We start from the raw sequence: 18907 nt of genomic DNA on the forward strand, positions 1-18907 counted from the left end.
ATTATTTTCAAGGTTCATCCATGTTGTAGCATGTGTCAGAACTTCATTCCTTTCTAAGGACTATACAGATTAATCGTCCTCCTAAAACCGGTCTTCGGGAACAGCGGCGCCTCAGGGTCACCCGCCAGCCTCCTCTCTCATTGCTCTCAGTAACCACCTGCCATTAGTTACGTGGCCTTCCACAAGGCCACAGAGGCCTCTGATTGGTGGTCTTCACACTCTAAGGAACTTTAAATGTTTGGTAGACATTAACAAACCGAGCACCCTTCTCTGTTTTCCTCATCAGATGAATACCAAAACCCTTGTCAAGGTGACAGAGCTATTAAGTATCTATTCACATAGCAATCAGAAATTGGAGCATCAATCAGTGATCATAAAGTCAGGGGCATTTTCTCACAAAGTCAGGGATTCAGAGGGCTTTCATAAGCTAATCAGCAGGCATCAAATAGACAATCAATCTAATTAGCTGCTCACATTCGAATGGCAATCAAAGCAACACAGTGCGCTTCATTAGTAATGATTTTGAAAATTGTGATCTGTGCAGTGTTCAGCTAGGAAACAAATATCCTTTTGTGTAAATAGGTAAGGAGGATGTGGCTGTACTTTGTGTACCATGTGCCAAGTGAAAATGCAGGCATTGGAAACCCTATTGATGCTCCTTTTGCTGTTCTGTTGGCCTCGATGTATAGAAGCAGGATAGGACCATTTATCATTAAGTCTGACACATCAGTAAACTGTGGGTGAAGTAACCCACCTTAGAGGAAAAACAAGGTAGACGGAAGTGAAGGGGAAGTCAGTAATTCTGCAAAGCTGCTGTTCTTTAGGGAAATGCCATTGTTTGCCTATAAGTTCAAGCCCTTCTGACTTTCAAAATCCAGGACTTTTCTCTTATGACTACCTTCTTTAAATAAAATGGGAACCAAAGCCCTCCATGATAGGAGGTATCTTAAGAATCACCCTTGCAAAGCGAACACCAGCCAGAAAGCTGGTGACCTTATTTGTGGTTAAAGGCTTTCTCCCACAGAGACTGAGTCCTTCTTTCTAACACAAAATGACAACTATGGATCACATACTGGGCCAGGCATATTGAAGGTACTAAGGGGGTAGATATGGTCACTGTTCTCCAGGAGCTCATCTTATCTTTGGGTAACACTAATGGAAAAAAATAGCAAACATTAAAAAATAGCATCTTGTTAAGGGTAAAATCTGTGCTACAAATCTGCATATTTTAGGACTTGAGAATTGAACAGAAGGAAGAACACTGATATATCAAATGTCAGAAGAGCCTTCTGGAAAAAGCTAGAGGCCAGGAGCTGGTTGCTTTCAAAGTGGTATATTTCCAAACTGCCAGTGTTTCAAGAGAATTGATATTCATTTTTAGTGAAGGTTAGAATATACTTCAGAAAGCTGGTACAAAATGGTCACGTAATGGAACTTAAGGGAAAAAACTTACAAATAAACTCTCCCACATTTTGCTCAGTTTAGCACACTTTTAAGAGCCAAAGTTCACTCTCTATAATATAATCTCCTTGTTCAATACTGGTTTATGAATGAGAAATATTAAAAATGCTCAGATACCATGTCACAAAATGTGCCCAGCTACACTCTAAGTAAGTTCCTTAAGAGGACAGTCCCCTGTCTTCCTGGTTTGGGTACATCTGCCTCAGAGCGGAGGGTGGAGGAGGCAGGTCTGCATTTAAACACTCCTGCACCTCCAGTCTTTGCTCCAGGGTCATCTCTAAAAAGGTCCCTTGACCCTTGTTCCACCTCAACTGGTGTTCCACCTACTTCTAACGCCACACAGACTTCTAACTCTCCCCAGACCTACAAAGCTTCCCTATACATATTTATTTACATTTTTAAATCCCTCTATTAGATTGTAAACCCCTTAGAGCAAACCGTGTTTCTGAATTGACTTTGTAACCCTATTCGTTAACATGTGTCTGATGAATAGATTAATGAATATTTTCCAATTAATTCTGGTTTATGGGAAAACTTGAGTTCCATGGAAGGAAAGTACTTTTGACACCAAGGAAGCCATTACAGGGATTTATGAAGAACACTTAGTGCCCTAAAGGCTGTGTGTGAGATCTAAAACCTCACATCCCTGTCTCAACAGAGTTTCTGTGCCTATGTATGACAGGCCCCTCGTGGATTCACACTGCAGGAAGTTTAATGTGAGGGTTGGAGAGAACAAGCATTGAAAGAATAAAAAATCTGGTTTATCATAATAAAAAAATTCTAAGAGGTGATCAAGGGGCTTATTACATAGGAAGAAAGGTTTGAAAGGCAGGGAAATAAATGAGGACGTGGTATCTTAAGGGAGAGAGCTGGAGCAGGCCTTCCTTTATACAAAGAAGAACACCAGTGTCTTAGAAAATGTATAGTAATTCTATTGAAGATATTTAAACGTCTATGTTCCAAGATAAAATTTTCAGATGAAAGGTGCTATAAACGAACTAGGAAATAAAATCCCCATGAGGAATCTGTAAGTTCCATTTGTTTTCTTTCTTTTTGGTGTCTCACCGCACAGAGCACAACTGCGGCAATCTTACAGCTGACAATGGAGGCTGGAGCCTGGAGCTGCGGACACAGCAGAGGTAATTCAGGGTGTGCGTCCGATTGGGGTTTGGACACTGAGAGATTTTTCATTACAATAAGCCCTGAGATGAGTGACAGTTCACTGCTGCTCTGTGCAGGAAAACCTGAATGCTCTGCAGAGAGGGCCACCTGGCATATATGGAAATGCTATTGCAAGAGGCCTTATATCTGGGGGTGTATATTAGTTTGCTAGGACTGCCATGACTAAATACCACGTACTTGGGGGATTAAACAACACACATTTGTTTTCTCGCAGTTCTGGAAGCTAACAGTCCAAGATCAAGGTATTGGAAGAGTTGGTTCCTTCTTAGGCCTCTCCTTTTGGCTTGCAGAAGGCCATATTCTCTCTGTGTCCTCACGTGGCCTTTCCTGTGTGTGTGCATTGCTGGTGTCTCTCTCTGTGTCCTCATCTCCTCTTCTTACCAGGGCACCAGTCACATTAGACTAAGGCCCACCAGAATTTTAACTGAATTACCTCTTTGAAGGCCCTGTTTCTAATACACTCACATTCTGGTGTACTGGAATTAAAAATTCAACATGAATTTGGGGAGAATTACAATTCATTCTGTAACAAGCAGAAGTAGCTGCCCCTCAATATCTACATACAAGTTTATTCAGAAAGCACCTTCTATTCTCAGAGATACAGTTTTTCATTCATCCAACAATAAGAAAAAAATGCTAATATTTAAAGAGGGTTTACTATTGCCAGGTATAATTCTAAGCACTCTATATAGGTTACTTATTTAATAAGTACAATGATCTCATTAAGTGGGTATGGCTATTGGTCTCTTTCTTGGGGGGGATTCCAAAATAGATTTTCTAATGTTGCCCACTTTTTAAAACAGATTCTTAAGGTATAATTGACAGAAAATAAACTACCCATAGTTAGATTGTAGAATTTGATAAGTTTGACACATGTACACACCTGTGAATTCATCATCCAAGGAAAAGTTCCTTCCTGTCCCTTTCTACAATCTACTCACCTTATCTCCAGGCAACCATGGCTCTGCTTTCTGCCACAATAGAGTTGCTTACATTTTATCACATTTTTTACATGACAGAATTTAGAGTATGTACTCTTTTCGGTCTGACTTCTTTTCCTCAACATAATTACTTTTAGAATCATCCGTATTGCTGGGTGTATCAAGAGTTTATTCTTTTTATTACTGAGTAGCATTACAATCAGTACCACCATCTTCCCACTATAACATAATGGATTGACCACACTCTCTTCTTGATCCAGAGAAACCATTCTTTATCTCATTTGGAATCCATTCTGTGCTATCATCAAGTTTTATCTCATTGTCCCTTAGAAATTCTAAAGAGCTATCCTTATCACAAATAATCACACTATAAATCAAGAATTGTTAGATCCTTTTCTATTACTTAATGCAGTAACCAGGAACCAAGAGAGCCTACACTGTTACTGGGGAAAAGTGTGTTTTCAGCTTTCAAATACCATTTATGAACTATACAGCTAAAGGACTGGTGTAGGGTTTTTGTATCTACACATTCTTACTAATGACATAAATTCTCTTCCTCTTTCCCAACTCTTTTTAAAATCACTGTACTTTTCTCTTTCTGTCTGCAGTATAATTTAACCTCCCACTTGAATATGGAGCATAATTCAATTGAGAGGTGTGTTTATAGCACATGAAACACAATAAAGCATGATGAAGTGTTTCTTAAATCGTTTGCAAATGAATGGCTGTAATATTCCCCGGGTGCTCTCTGTTCTCCCTCAAACTAAAACCAACTGTGTCTATTTATTAATATATGGATCCCAGATGCCTTCTTGAGATATTTAAAAGCTGGATGAGATGAGCGTGACCTAGTGGAAAATCACAAGGAAAGACATTGAATGGAAGATGTGTGCTGAAACTGAGAGAATTTTCAGATGGAGAATAACAGAAAAATAAACAGTTATCTGATGCCATGGTACAAACTATATAAGAACAAGATAAAGTGTGAAGAAACGACTCAGGAACCTCATAAACGGTCAATGCTATGGCTGAAATTTGAGCCCAGAATCTATACCCAGATCTCTTGACCCCACGTCTACACTCAAGTGGAGGGAGGGTAGCAAGAGGGAAATCCACCAAAGCTGGGCATCAGACCTCCTGGTTCACCTACACTTAGGAGCCAGCCAGTCCTTAGTCTTCTGTTATAGGAACTATTGTTCTGTCACATTAGCTCTCTCCGTACTTCAAGTATTGTTATCTTTTCCCCTTAGTAGCTATTTTTTATTTTAAATCGAAATACATTTTTTTCCATTGTTTTATTTTTTCAAAGCAAGCTTCCCCATATTTCTAATAATAGGAAAATGTCACCGTAACACTTCCACTTAAATACTTCTTTAAAAATCATTTTAAATGCAGGGAAGGGATGAGGAGGTAGTAAGAAGCCATTAGGCCAAAGTGTAGTGGAAACAGCAGCCCTGAGCAGTAATCTGGAAATGCAGCTCTGGCCCTACCCATCATCCTCATGGACACCTCTTTCACGTCATTAGCGAATTAAGAGCAAGAGTAATTTTATAATCTCATATGGCACAGAAAAGAGTATTTGACAAAATTTAGGAAGCATTCATAATAAAAATCAAGTCCCTTAGCAAGCTAGGAAAAGAAAGGAACTTGTAAATCTTAAAAAAACTTAAATGCGTGCATAAAAATCTTGCATCAAGATCAGCAACAAAACAAAAAATTACTTTCTCTTATATTCTATTCTACATTGTATTAGAGGTTCTGACCAAGACAAGGAGGCAAGAAATAGAAATGTAAGGCAGAACAATAAGAAAGGAAGAAACAAATCCATGACGATTCACAGATGATTAGATTTCATAAAAGTGCTAAATGGGTTTAGCAAGAATTCTATATACAAAGTCAACATACAATAATAATTTTACTTCAACAAATCAACAATACTTATAAGAAAAGTTGTCAGAATACTATATGTAATATCACTAAAAATGTAAAATATATAATTATATGACTAATGTGTAAGATTTCTACAAAGCAAATGATAAACTTTACTTTCATATATTAAAAAAGCAGAGCTATTAGATTGGTGCAAAAGTAATTGCGGTTTAAAAGGCTAAAAAATAATTGCAAAAACCTCAATTACTTTTGAACCAACCCAATAAATAAAGGAGATGCATGTTAATGGGTTGGAGATTCCATTTTTAAAGTTGTCAGTTCTCCCCAAATGAATCTAGAGATTCAATGTGTGACCATTCAAAATCCAACAAGTGTGTCCAAGTGTGTAACTTGACAAAGGAGTTGTATTTCTATAGAAACGCAAACAAGCCAAGATTCACTTAAAGAAGAATACAGTGGGAAGATTTGCTTTCCAGATGTCACATCATATTACAAACCTTTGATAATGAGAAAGAGCTAATAGACAAATGGGAGAGAATAGAGAGCTTCGAAAGTGATCTGTCCTATATGAACACTTGATTTATTCCGGGGTGAAATTGCAGGACTCTGGGGCAGGAACAGATTTTCAGTAATGTTTCTGATATTACTGGATAAGCCATAAGAAAAATTAAGTGAAATTTAGAGCCCTGCTTTATAGAAGATATTAACTTCTGGTAAATCATAAACCTAAATGTGAAAGGAAAAAAATTAAGTTTTCTTAAGTCATTACAGAAAAAAAATCTATAAATTTGAATATAAAGTAATTATTTAAATAAGACAAAAATGTGATAACTATAAATAGGCATAAGTACCAATATATTCAAATTAAAAATATATGTTCCTTACAAGATAAAAAAAAAAAAAAACTAGAGACATAATAGGCACACATATAAACAAAGAACTGTATTCAAAATACATAAAGGTTTCCTACAAGTCAGTAAGAAAAAGATAGACAAAAAAGACCAGCAAGACTGTGAAAAGACATTTTATCATAGAGGAAATCTCAGTGGCCAAAAAGATATGAAATTTTGTACAACCTTATAAATTATGAAAGAAATGCAAGTTAAAACTAAAATGTGATACTGTTTTACGTACACCAGATCAGCTAAAATGTAATCTGTTGATAATACCAAGTGTAGGTGATGATGCGGAGCAAATGGGACTCAGACACAACTAAAAGGAAAGTCCATCGTTTTAACCAATTTGGAAAACTGTTTGATAATATTTCCTAAGGCTAAGACTATACATCCCCCATGATCCTAATCCTAAGTGTGTAACCAACAAAGTTACGTATACATGTTCATCAAAAACCAAATACAACAATTTTATAGCAGCGTTATTTGCAATAGCCAAATCCAGAAGGGATATATATATGTATACACACACACACACACACACACACACACACACACACACACACACACAACCCTTTATCTTATATATATAATTTTATATATAATATATATTATATATATAATATATACATATCATATATGTTATGTTATGTATTACATATATTATATATGTTTTATATAATATATATTATATAAAATATATGTATTCTGTGTATATATGTTATATATTATATATATATATAAAGTATGGTAGTATTTTCATTAAATTGGACACAAAACAGCAGTGAAAATAAAAGAATCATAGCTAAACATAACTAGCATGGACAAATCTCATAAACATAATGTTGAATGAAGGCATAAAGATATAAAATAACATGAAGTTGTGATTACAATTATATATAACTCAAAAAGAGACTATATTGTTTAGCGATGCAGGTTTCTATGTTAAAGAAAAGGCCATTCTTACCGTAACGGGGGTGGGGTTTTGGGGGGGGAGGAATAGTGACCAATTGCATGAGGACTTCAGGGGGCCTGGTATTGTTCTATTTCTTGACCCAGGTAGTGATTATAAAAGCATACCCTATAATGTGTTTGTATGTTATTAAATAACATTTTTGAAAAGTTTTAAACACCCTCTTTAATCCCCATCAACAATCACTTTTGACACTTTGTATATTGAGTTTCAGAACCATTCAACTTGTTTTTGGCAATCTACTTTAAAAGATCTGACTCATCTGATGTTCTGAATGATGTGTCTTATAATTCATATTGGTATATTTATTTCTGTGAGTTCTGGGTTGAAACTGCTAATTAGGCTTCATGTTTTATTTATTCAGGTAATTAAATTTCACCCAATGGGATGCAACCTCTTATTCACATTACATGGAGCACAGTGATTTTTTTGATCTGCATTTTATGGTGGTTTATATATTTTAGTTAATTTTTTAGTTCAAGAAATATTTTTCCTCAATCTTTTGATTTCCAATTGTTTCAACTTACTTCTCTGAAGTAATGATCATGTTTACCTTAGATCTTCGATTACTCCTTTCTCTGCTATCCTCTCTCATCATATTCTCATTTATTCATCAGTTTCCATCTAATCTAAGAGGATTTCTCAAATCCATACTCAATATTATTATATCTGTTTCCACAGTATCCGTTCTTTTCTTTCTACCTCTGTGTGAATTTTGTTACTGCCATTAATCCCTTAAATTTTCTCATAATCATCTTTCTTTCCCACCATTTTTTAATATAACCCACCGTTTTTTTAAATATAATTTCTTGTCATTTGCTGTCCATATGTTACCTTTTTATTATCTTCAAACACAGGAGCAAGAATACCATGTTTTGATTTAAACATTTTAAACTATTTTTCTTCTCTTTCCTCTAATAAATGATCAGAAATAAGCCCTTTCTGGTCTTAAGAATGATCTTTCCTTCCTGGGCTATATAGAGCCCTGTTATAAGCTCCATGATGGTTTTCTTCTGTGCCCTCATCCCTGGGTGAGGAATTAACCATCTTCTTAGATTTAACATTTGTTAAAAATCATGGTATTGAAATTCCCCTTCCTCTTGGATTACTGTATGTCCAGTAGGAAGGTAGCTTTATGTATATATGTCAACATTTTCTCTAACACCATTGCTTTGGTATATAGTACGTTATACATTGATTAAGTAGATAGCAAACTGAAATCCCCAAAATGTTTTTCCTAACTCAATCTTGCACATAGCTTTTCTTGAAGGTCCATGACTTTGAAAGTTCAGTGTGCCACCATATCCCTTCCCCTTTCCACATTCTTTGTGCAGTTGTATTTTGATTTAAGTCTTTTATTAAATGGTAAAAACAAACAATACAGATATGGGTTGGAGAAATAGTTGGGATATAGGAGTAAAGTGGAAAGTAAGAAATAGTATCTTTCTAGTTATCTTTTAAGAAGTTCTTATGCAGTGAAGAAAGATTTTTGGGTTACTAGAGAGCTTGTGTATCTAATCAGAAGGACAGAGAATTTCTGAGGGAGGGAGGGATTTTCTACCTAGATTTCTCCTGAGCTTGGAAAATGGACCATCAGTTACACAAACTTTTCAATCTAGTTCAATCAACCCAATAGTAGAAATTCCTTCTAGGTTTGTCAATGGGTTTATTGTCAGTCTTAATTTATCCTATTGTGAGTTACTTTAATAGTAATTCAGGCAGAAACCAGATGTCTCTCACCTTAAGTATTGTTTTTTAATGAAATGGTCATTTTTTAAAATGTCAACTGACCTTATAGGACATTACATTCTAGACACATGGTGGACTCAGCCAACAAAGAAAGAGTTGTGCTTACACATAAGAGTCAAATGGTGGTTTGATTACATATATTCTACAACCAAACTTGTACTTGGCCTCAAAGGAAAGAAATGGAAATTCCTAAAATCATAGAAAAGAGGAAACAAAGAAAGGATGGTAAACTAAGAAGTCAAAACTACAGTGGTCCAAGAAATATCGTATGATATATTGGACTGCTAGATGTAGCAGCTACAGAGCTGGGTGTTGGAATCCATACAAGGAGTGGAGATGTGATATTTCATACATAAGAAACCTCCATGATAGTAAGCATGGAAGGAATACACCCACTAGCCTAGACACCAAAAAAAGAAAATGTATCTCAGGAGGAGTGTGTGAAAATATAAAGGATGGGGGAAAAAATCATACAAACCAAAAACTAGTTTTACAAGTTCTGTAACCAAAAGGCTAATCTTTTGTCAGGTAACATAACTGTGTAAGGTAAAGCTGTAAAGCCTAAATTTTCTCTACCATTATGAAATGCATACCTCCAGAGTAAAAAATGAAGCAAAAATCTGGTTCTAGACCTATAAAATCTCTGTATAACTGGAAATTAAAAAAAAAAAAAAAAAACACTTTATAGCAATAGTAACACTTCATAGCAAGGGTTTATGGTACCAGATATCCTGGAAATAAAATAATGTTTAGGAACATAAGCTTACAATTAAAAAAAAAAAAAAAAAACTTAAACCACAAGAGAAAATAATCCTCCATAAGAGAAATATTAACAAACAGGAATATTCAATCCCAAAGATTGAATAGTAGATTGATTGAATAGCAATAGTAGAAAAAATAGACTCCATATATAGTATATTCAAAATGAATGTAGAGGCAAAAGAAATAAGAGAAAATAAAAGGGAAAACTATTTTATAGGAAACTATGGAAAAGAACTAGCAACTTTGAAAGTAAATGCAATATCTAGGAATTACACACAAAACTTACATATAATGGTTTGCAGAGAAATTAAACCTTCAGTGGATAAGCAGTCCTGAAGATTGAACTGGGGAGCTGGAAGTTTCATATATTGATTAAAATGTGGAAAATAGAAAATAAAGTTTCAGAAATATGGATGATATAAGGAGACATCCAACCTATACTTAATAAATGTTCTACCAGGAGGTTAGAGAAAATATTGAAAACTCAATATTTGAAATAATAATGTCTTACAATTTTCCAGAATTGGTGAAATGAGTGAATCCTCTGATTAAAACCGTACCCCAACAGAGTTAGCATATTTTAAAAACTCCACACCTAGACATATTGCCACAAAACTGCAAAACACAAAAGACAAGCAGGGAATCTTAGAAACAAAGAGAAAAGGCAAAATATTTACAGAGAATTAATAATTAGACCTATCATAGGCAAAAAATAGAGATCAAAAGATAAGAAATTCATATTATTGAAACACTACAGGAAAACAATATAAGAATTTTATTCCAAGGTCAATTATAACTCGAGAGAGACCAACATTTGCAGACAGACTTATCAATTCATAGAACATTATTGAAAGGAGCAATAAAGGATGTACTTCAGTGAGAATGAAATTGAACCTAGAACGAAGAGTTTGATATAGATCCCTCCATATTTTCTTTCCCATTCACAACTAACATATACACTGATGGTAGTAATAGTAAAATCAAATAATATATGCCAAGTACTTAGCACATGACAAGCGTTCAATTAATTTGCGCTATTAAGAACAATATCTTAAAATTGTGGTTTTTTAATCTTTAATTGCCAAGGATATGAAGAGACCAGAGGTTTTGCATATCGATCTTAGTGTTGGCCACACTGTAAACTTTCTTATTAATTCTCATAATTTATCTGCAGATACTGATAACTTTTCTGAGCTTGAATGCTTTGAAAATTAAAGAGAAATTTGTTACTAAGAGGTGGCGTTGTCTAGGATGATTCCAAGATTTCTGGATTGAGTCAATACATAGCAATGAGGTCAAAAGTGGATAAGAAAGGATAATTCTGAGAGGAGTTGACATCACAGGACTTTGGCAAAAGTTTCCTCATTTGAAAAACGGATATAATTACACCCCCAACATGGATTTGTAATTCTCTCCTAGAAGAAGTCCATCTTCTTTATAGCCCTTACATTGTCATGAGAGTGCCTAAGATTTAAATTTAAGCATCGAATGGTACCAAATACAGCATCAGTTCTTCATAAAACAGAGCCCTTGAAAAGAAGCAGCAGCAGAACTCTATTTCAAGTGTCAACCAGGAAAGCCATGACTTGAGTTCAGATTTAACTAGCAATTCCTTGCAAATAGATTAAAACTTTGCTAACTTGTTCTTATGTTGCTTTGTAGGATGTGCCTATGATTGCAATTAGCAAGCAACCCTTAGCCCTCTGTCACAGATGGCAAAGCAAAACAATTAGGATGGAACCCAAGATGTCAACATCATTTCTACCAGACTAAGATTTTACCCATGTGCTGTTCTTTGGGAGACTTTCATTTCAAATATTCAGCCTCTAAATACACTCTTTCAACAGCATATCCTGTTGGATGGGAGGCTGGGAGCTGGGATGAAGTTCCTAAAGCATCCTAGGTTTCCTTGCAAATACAGACCTAAAGGATTCCTAAGGTCACTTAAAATCCCCCTCACACACACATCATCCATAGTGGCCCCAAGCTGAATTTCCTTGGGTAAGATCCTTGGGCCTAAACATGATGATCCCCACTGGATTCCACTCACACAGATGACTACCTCAGGGACAGGACCTTTTGGAAAACTTAACCCCTAGGCCAGGTCTGAGCCTTTGTTCTCCAAACAATGGGAACCCATAATGAATATATTTCTCCCTCTGTTTCCTGCAGGATGAGTGTTCCCACACAGTAGCAAGACTCTGTGCCATTTCTGTTTTGCAGCAATCAAGGAGTTCTGGGAGGTTTCTGGCTTTGTTTTAAATTTTAATGGTTTTAACCATGGCATCTGGAAAGAGAAGAGGCTCGAGGAATACAGGTGAAATAAGTGAAATGCTAGAAACCCCTTCCAAACTATCAACAAAAGATATAGTCCCCAGAGGGAGCTATCAATCAGCTAGTGGGAGAGGAATCAACCAAGCCGTGTGCTTGGCAGCCTCTGTCAGGAAAATGTTCTTTCCTGGTGCCCACCACCCCTTCGTCAGGATTTTCAGATATTTTTTTTTTTATCATTGTCTTCCATCGTCTGAAAATCCTACAGCCTTTGTACCTAACGTAGCACCCCACAGTTAACAATTATATTATCTACAGATATATGTGGTCCTTTTCAGATATGAAATCTTGTTTCCTTAGTGCCATCCCAGGTAGAGTGTGGGCCGACCATCTCAGATTCCCTTTATGATGCCAAGAGGGTATAATAACAATTCCCATTAATCTAATGATTTCTCTGGAAATCCCTTTAACTTCTATCTTTCTTATTCTGAAAATAGGTATGCACAACAAGTTACATTCTATTTTTAAAGAGGAAACTGAAGCACATAAAGTTTGGTGGCTCATCCAAAGGTCCTCATCAAGTTCAATACTAAGAGCACTAGAACATCATAACCCCTGTGTTTATTCAGGCGTCTTCTCACTAGGGCACGCTCTTCTCTGTCTCCTGATTGATTTGGCTGACAAACCCCCGACCCTGGATGAGAGAGAAAAAACAAAAGGCAAATTATTGAGTCATGCACCTGTCCCCGACTAAGCCCAGCAAAGCAGATGCTGATTTACTGGAGACAGAGTGCTACTAAGGAAACAAGATTTCACATCTGGAGCCACCAGAAAGTCATGTACCAGCTACAGGGGCTGTAGAATTTTCAGACAATGCAAGACAGTGATGAAAGATGTCTAAAAATGCTTCAAATTAATTTGGAAGGATAGAAAACATGTGGAAAGTCAGAGGTGACAGAGGAGGGCAAACAGAGAGCAAAGGTGTAAAGGCGAGTAGAGACTGGTCTGCACGGCTGCTTCTCCCAGAGTTTTATTCTCAGGGCCTCTGGTGGGGCTGGAGGAAAGAACATGAAATGACCACAATCTTCACGTGGAGTCCCCAACACCAGGCAGTCCACCTGCCGTGCACTGCTTGTGCAGGGCACTCTAGTAGGTGAAGCAGAGCCTAAGGAGGTTGTGAGAACTCCAGGAGTCACTCCATGAAAACATCCCACCACAGGAACTGCTTACCTGTGGCCAACACACCTGATGGTTTAAAGTGATTCTTATCTCTTTTAAATATGTGGCATAAATATTTCTATAAAGTGACTCGGGTGGAAAATCATCTTTCCATCTTATATCTTTGCATTGAAGCCGTTATTTAGAACAACCATGAAGTGGGATCTCAAAATATCAATCTAAGCATTTTTATTTCTCTTCAAGGATGTCTCAACATAGATATTTTGGAGAGGGAATTTTTGAAGGCAAGAATTTCTCACCTGTTAACAGCATATTTAAATCTCCCTGTTCCTGGAGAGTCTGAATGGCTCAAAGTTGGCTATGGCAGGGGCAAATCTGAACAACTGCTTAGACAGAAAGAAAGTGTCTGCAGGACTGGCCATATCTCAGAGGTTTTCTCCATCTCCCTTGTGGGTCAAATGGCCCAAGCTCCTGGCTGCCTTCTAGTGGTCTTTCCTCCTCTTGCCTGCTTTTCTTGACTCTTTCTCTTAATCTTCAGCTTATCCTACATGAGGCACTAGCCTGGATAAAGAAACAGACACTCTAACAGATATATGAAAAAATGTTCAACTTCATTAGCTATTAGAGAAATGCAAATCAAAACCACAATGAGATACCACCTCACACCTGTTAGAATGGCCATCATCAACAAGACAAATAATAAGTGTTAGAGAAGTTGTGAAGAAAAAGGAACCCTCGTTACATTGCTGGTGGGAATGTAAATGGGTGCAGCCACTATGGAAAACAGTATGGAGTTTCCTCAAAAAATTAAGAATAGAATTACCATCTGTCCCAGCAATCCCTCTTCTGGGTATCTACCCAAAAAATCTGAAAACATTTATCCACAATGATATATGCACACCTATGTTCACTGCAGCGTTATTCATGGTGGCCAAGACATGGAAATGACCACAGTGTCCTTCAGTAGATGATAGGATAAAGAAGATGCAGTACATATATGTGATGGAATACCACTCAGCCATGATAAAGATGAAATACTGCCATTTGCGAGAACATGGATGGATCTTGAGATTATCATGCTAAGTGAAGTAAGTCAGACAGATAAAGTCAAGAACCATATGATTTCACTCTTATGTGGGATATGGAACTGAAAACAACAAATGAATAAGACAAACAAACAAACAAATCATAGATGCAGAATCAATTTAGTGGTCACCAGAGAGTAAGGGGGGTGGGACTGTAGAAGAGGGAAAGGGGAGAGGGTGAATACGTAGTGGTGGAAGGAGAACTGACTCTGGGTCAAGAACTCGCAATGCAATATATAGATGATGTATTATAGAAACGTACATTTGACACCTATATAATTTTATTAACCAATGTCACCCCAATATATTTAAGAATTTTTAAAAATTAAATTACATTTTACAAACTTTTTTTTTAAAGAAAGAAACAGACACATGTCCTATAGGTCCTTCAGCTAAAACTCCCAGAAAGTTATAGACTAGCTTCTTTCCAGTCCCCAATTTAACATTGAACATTGCTTTGAAACTTCTTGCCATTGTAAATTATCTGGTAAAGTATAGGTTTTATAAGGCACCTTGAACAGTGTTTTATAAGGCACTTTGTAGGTGCTGCCATTAAAATTAATTGTTTGAATTATCATTAAAAGAGATGCCTCTGAAACAAAAGTCATTCTCATCATCTCTTTTCTCCACAGTAGCTTATCACCTGTTGGCTTAGCCTTTGCTTTAATACCAGGGCTCACACTACAGCCAATGCCTCCGTCTTCTAGCAAAGTGCCTGTGTGTTTAGCACAGCATCTGATGGGCATTCTTGGCCCAGTGGCATACGTGTGATGTTCTGGGTCCCTATGAGAAGCCTAAAACTGGATTTAGATGTGAATTTTTCTTCTACACTCTGTTTTCTCTCATCATTACTGACAGCAAGATGCTATGCGTTGGGGGCTGGATGTCTTCCAAATCTTTCATACCAACCAATTTCTGGGATTCTCTTGGAAGTCTTTTATTTTGTGCCTCTTAATCAGTCTAAGAAGTCAGTCCCTTTCAGAGAGAAGCCCTGCAAAACAGGACACACTTAAACTGAGGAAGTAGAGAGCAGGTTTCTAGGAAGGGACAGGGAATGGTGGGACAGAGCAGGTGCAGGACTGAGGAATGAGGAAGAAGACTAGGAGAACCAAGACCAAACATTGACCTCAAGACTGTGCACTAGGCCAGTTCTGACTCCTAAGTTTTTGATTAATAGTTTAAATTTGTTTTTGTCCAGGTCCACCTTCTCACAAAGATTCAGTTCTAAGGTATAACTTTGGCACTCAGAAGTGATGCTGCTTCCAGAACACATTCTGGTTTCATAGCTACGCCGTGCGACCTTGAGTAACTTACTCAACATTCTTCTCAACTCAAGTGTTTTGTTCCTTGAGTATTCCTGGGAGACCACCTGCTTCAGATCCATGCTGAAATGCAGATTCCTGGGCTCTGCCACAGACCAACTGAATCAGAACCTTTGAAGATAGTGCTCAGGGAATCTGCATTTGTTTTACAGCTTCCCAGGTAATTCTTAGAGACAATGAAATTGGCACACCACTCACCTGACTTGTCCTGACTTATGGCATTTAAATGATTTCAAAGCACTATTTTCAATTGAGACATCAGAGGAAACACCATCTTACCATTCTATTAAAAGCCCTTCTTCCCAGGTGAACTTTTTCAGAACAACCTTGAAATGCCAACATGAAAAACGAAAGTGCCATTAGGCCCCATTTAGTAACTGCAGAGTTAATGGGTAGTTTTATGTTTTCTTTTTTTTTCAAGCCATTGGGTACAAATTATATTTTCCAATGTGTCAGCATTTTCCTAATTCACGTTGTCACTAGTAATCTGTTTTGCTGTGAATACTGGGTAAACTTCATGCCCAGCAGCTAAAATTTTTGGAAGCAACCACTCATTTACAGAATTCACATATATTCATCAAGGAATGAAAGCATGATTTTATGGAATTGAATTTTAGAGATCTTATGCAACTGAAAATTAGAAGGACCAATTTCCTCATTTTAAATTAAAAGCTTTAACACGACTTTTCTTTTCCTGTCCCTCTCTCAGTCCGCAACTCACCATAGCTTGCCTAATTCTAAACATCCTTTAGCTCAAATGCCACACACTTAGCCTTGCCAGATCTGTTCTTTCCATCTTCTGTGCTGCCTCAGCACGTTGTCTCAACCTCTTTAAAGTATGTAGCACATCTGTCTGATATTAGTTTCATTTATTTATATTTTTACTTTCAATGAATCCTTGAAAATGAAGACTGCATATTGTCCATCCCTGTAACTTGTAGGCAGTGCAGGTTACTCAACGTTTGATGAATTTTAGTTTGACAAACATGGCACAGGGCATGCTAGAAGATAGTGGGAGAATTGTTACCTCTATTATTACTAGTAACTGCAGACATGCCTTTAGTTCTTACTATGCATATGCTCTCAGTGCTTTATATCCGTTATCTCTCTGAATTCTCACAACATATCAAAATTATTGTTTCCCCATTTTTAGCGTTGAAAAAACTGAAGCATTGACAAACCAAACAGCACATCCCAATTATATGACCAGAAAGGAAGAGAACCATGATTTGAATAGGGAAGTCTGAACTCCAGACACTTCTCTTATTACCACACTACATTGCTGCTTCTACTGGCACATGAAGGTCCTCCTTGCATAGCCATGCTTTCTCAACATGCACACGTCATGATGGACAAAGATGAGAAAGTTGAGATCATGAAAGCTCGGTGCTCAAGATATCATGCTCTATTACACATCAGTTATCAAACTCTACAGTATGGCCACAAAATTGTGGGATGTCATGAACAGGACCAGAATTGATATATTTTGAACATCTTTATAGATTTCTCATGATATAAGCATGTGGGGCCAGAGAAAGATGAAATCCGCCCATCAATGATTGTAAAAATCATAAAAAGTACATAAACACTCATTTTAGTGCCACTCTATCTACTAATTTGGAAGGAAAATGGTGTGAGAGATATACATGGGAATGCCAAAGTCTTTCTTGGAATATGACAAAGTAGCCAATGCATATGGAGAGGACAGGAAACCAATGCAGAATATAGGTTTGTGTCCGCCATCTACAAAAAGTATCCCAATTCCATGACTTAATCCCAGAACTCCGTGAACTATTCTCCAGTAAGGATCTTGTTTTTCAGCTACCAGTACCTCTTTGAGGCTTTTTCTCTACCTCTATCTGAGTTCTTCCCCAGTTTTATTGCTTCTTGTCCTCCAATCTATTCAATTTATCTCACCACCAAGTAGGTGGTAGTTGGTAAATTCATTCCATTGATCAGAAACCTGAGCTTGCCTAATTTCTCTGTGGCCCTCTCACATGCTAAATCACGTGGCCACCTACCTGCTTCCTTCCAACATGTCACCCTCACCAGAGAGACACTGTCACTCTGGGCTTCCATGACTCTCTTATCTCAGCCCAACTCAACCAATCCGGCTTGTTAAACTCCACAGTTGTTCTTATCCAATCCTTACAGCAACAACTATGCAATCTTACATGCCTTGCAGGCATCTTTATGTAATTTTTCCTTTTTTGTCTTCCTTACAGCAAAACATTGCAATACTGGTAATTTTGAAAGCATTATGTGATCACTATCTGTCTCACTACATATCTTTTTTTTTCTTTTTAACTGGTGCTTCCCACAGAATGCCTAACATAGTACCTTGCTTATAGAATCTGTTTAATAAATGTATGCCTAATTTAATTGTACAAAAATACAGAATAAAGAAGATCTTTGATCTGAATGCTCAGTGTTTACTTATTCTGGTACCTGCCCCACCTCTGGTGAGATTTTATTTTTTTTTTTTAATTTTCTTTTTTAAGGGTTTTATTATAGATTTCAGACAAGCCCCCAGTCCTTCATGCCCGTGCTCGTGTCATGTGTTATAACTTGATGTTGCAGCTCCTTTCATCCAGAAGTGGAATTTGTTTCCCCTCCACTTGATTCTAGGATAGCCTTGTGACTTGCTTTGGACCACAGAATTCAGTGGAAATGTTGGTGTGCCAGTTCTGAACCAGCCCTCCCAAGGCTATGCATGATCAGCTTGCTCTTTTGGAACAGTGGGACCACCCTGAAAACAAGCCTGGTTTAGGCGGCTGGAGGACCACAGATTTTCTCCTAGTCATCTTTTTGCCCAGCCAATAGCCAACCAACCTCAGATGGATTGCTGCCTGGCTGACCTGCCGTTGATTGCAAACACATGAGGGGGCCACGAGGAAACCAAAACTCAGCTGAATCCAGCTGAAATTATAAACTGAATTAATGGCTGCTGTTTCAAACCACTAAGTTTTGGAGTGATTTGCTACTCATTAGTTAGCTAACTGATACATGTTCTAAGTGTTGATGTCTAGTGATTTTAATCCCCATTTGCAGTAAACAAGAACCTAGAGCTGAGGCCTCAGAGGCCATAACTACAGGTTGGACTCTTCCCTGGCTTATTATTAGCCTTCTGGTTTGGAGTGGTGGACAGCTTACCAACATTCCTCACTGCTTTGGCATCTGCCGTTGCTCTCCAGGTTTG

Source organism: Rhinolophus hipposideros, assembly GCF_964194185.1.
Source record: "Rhinolophus hipposideros genome assembly, chromosome: 12".
Classification (NCBI taxonomy): Eukaryota; Metazoa; Chordata; class Mammalia; order Chiroptera; family Rhinolophidae; genus Rhinolophus; species Rhinolophus hipposideros.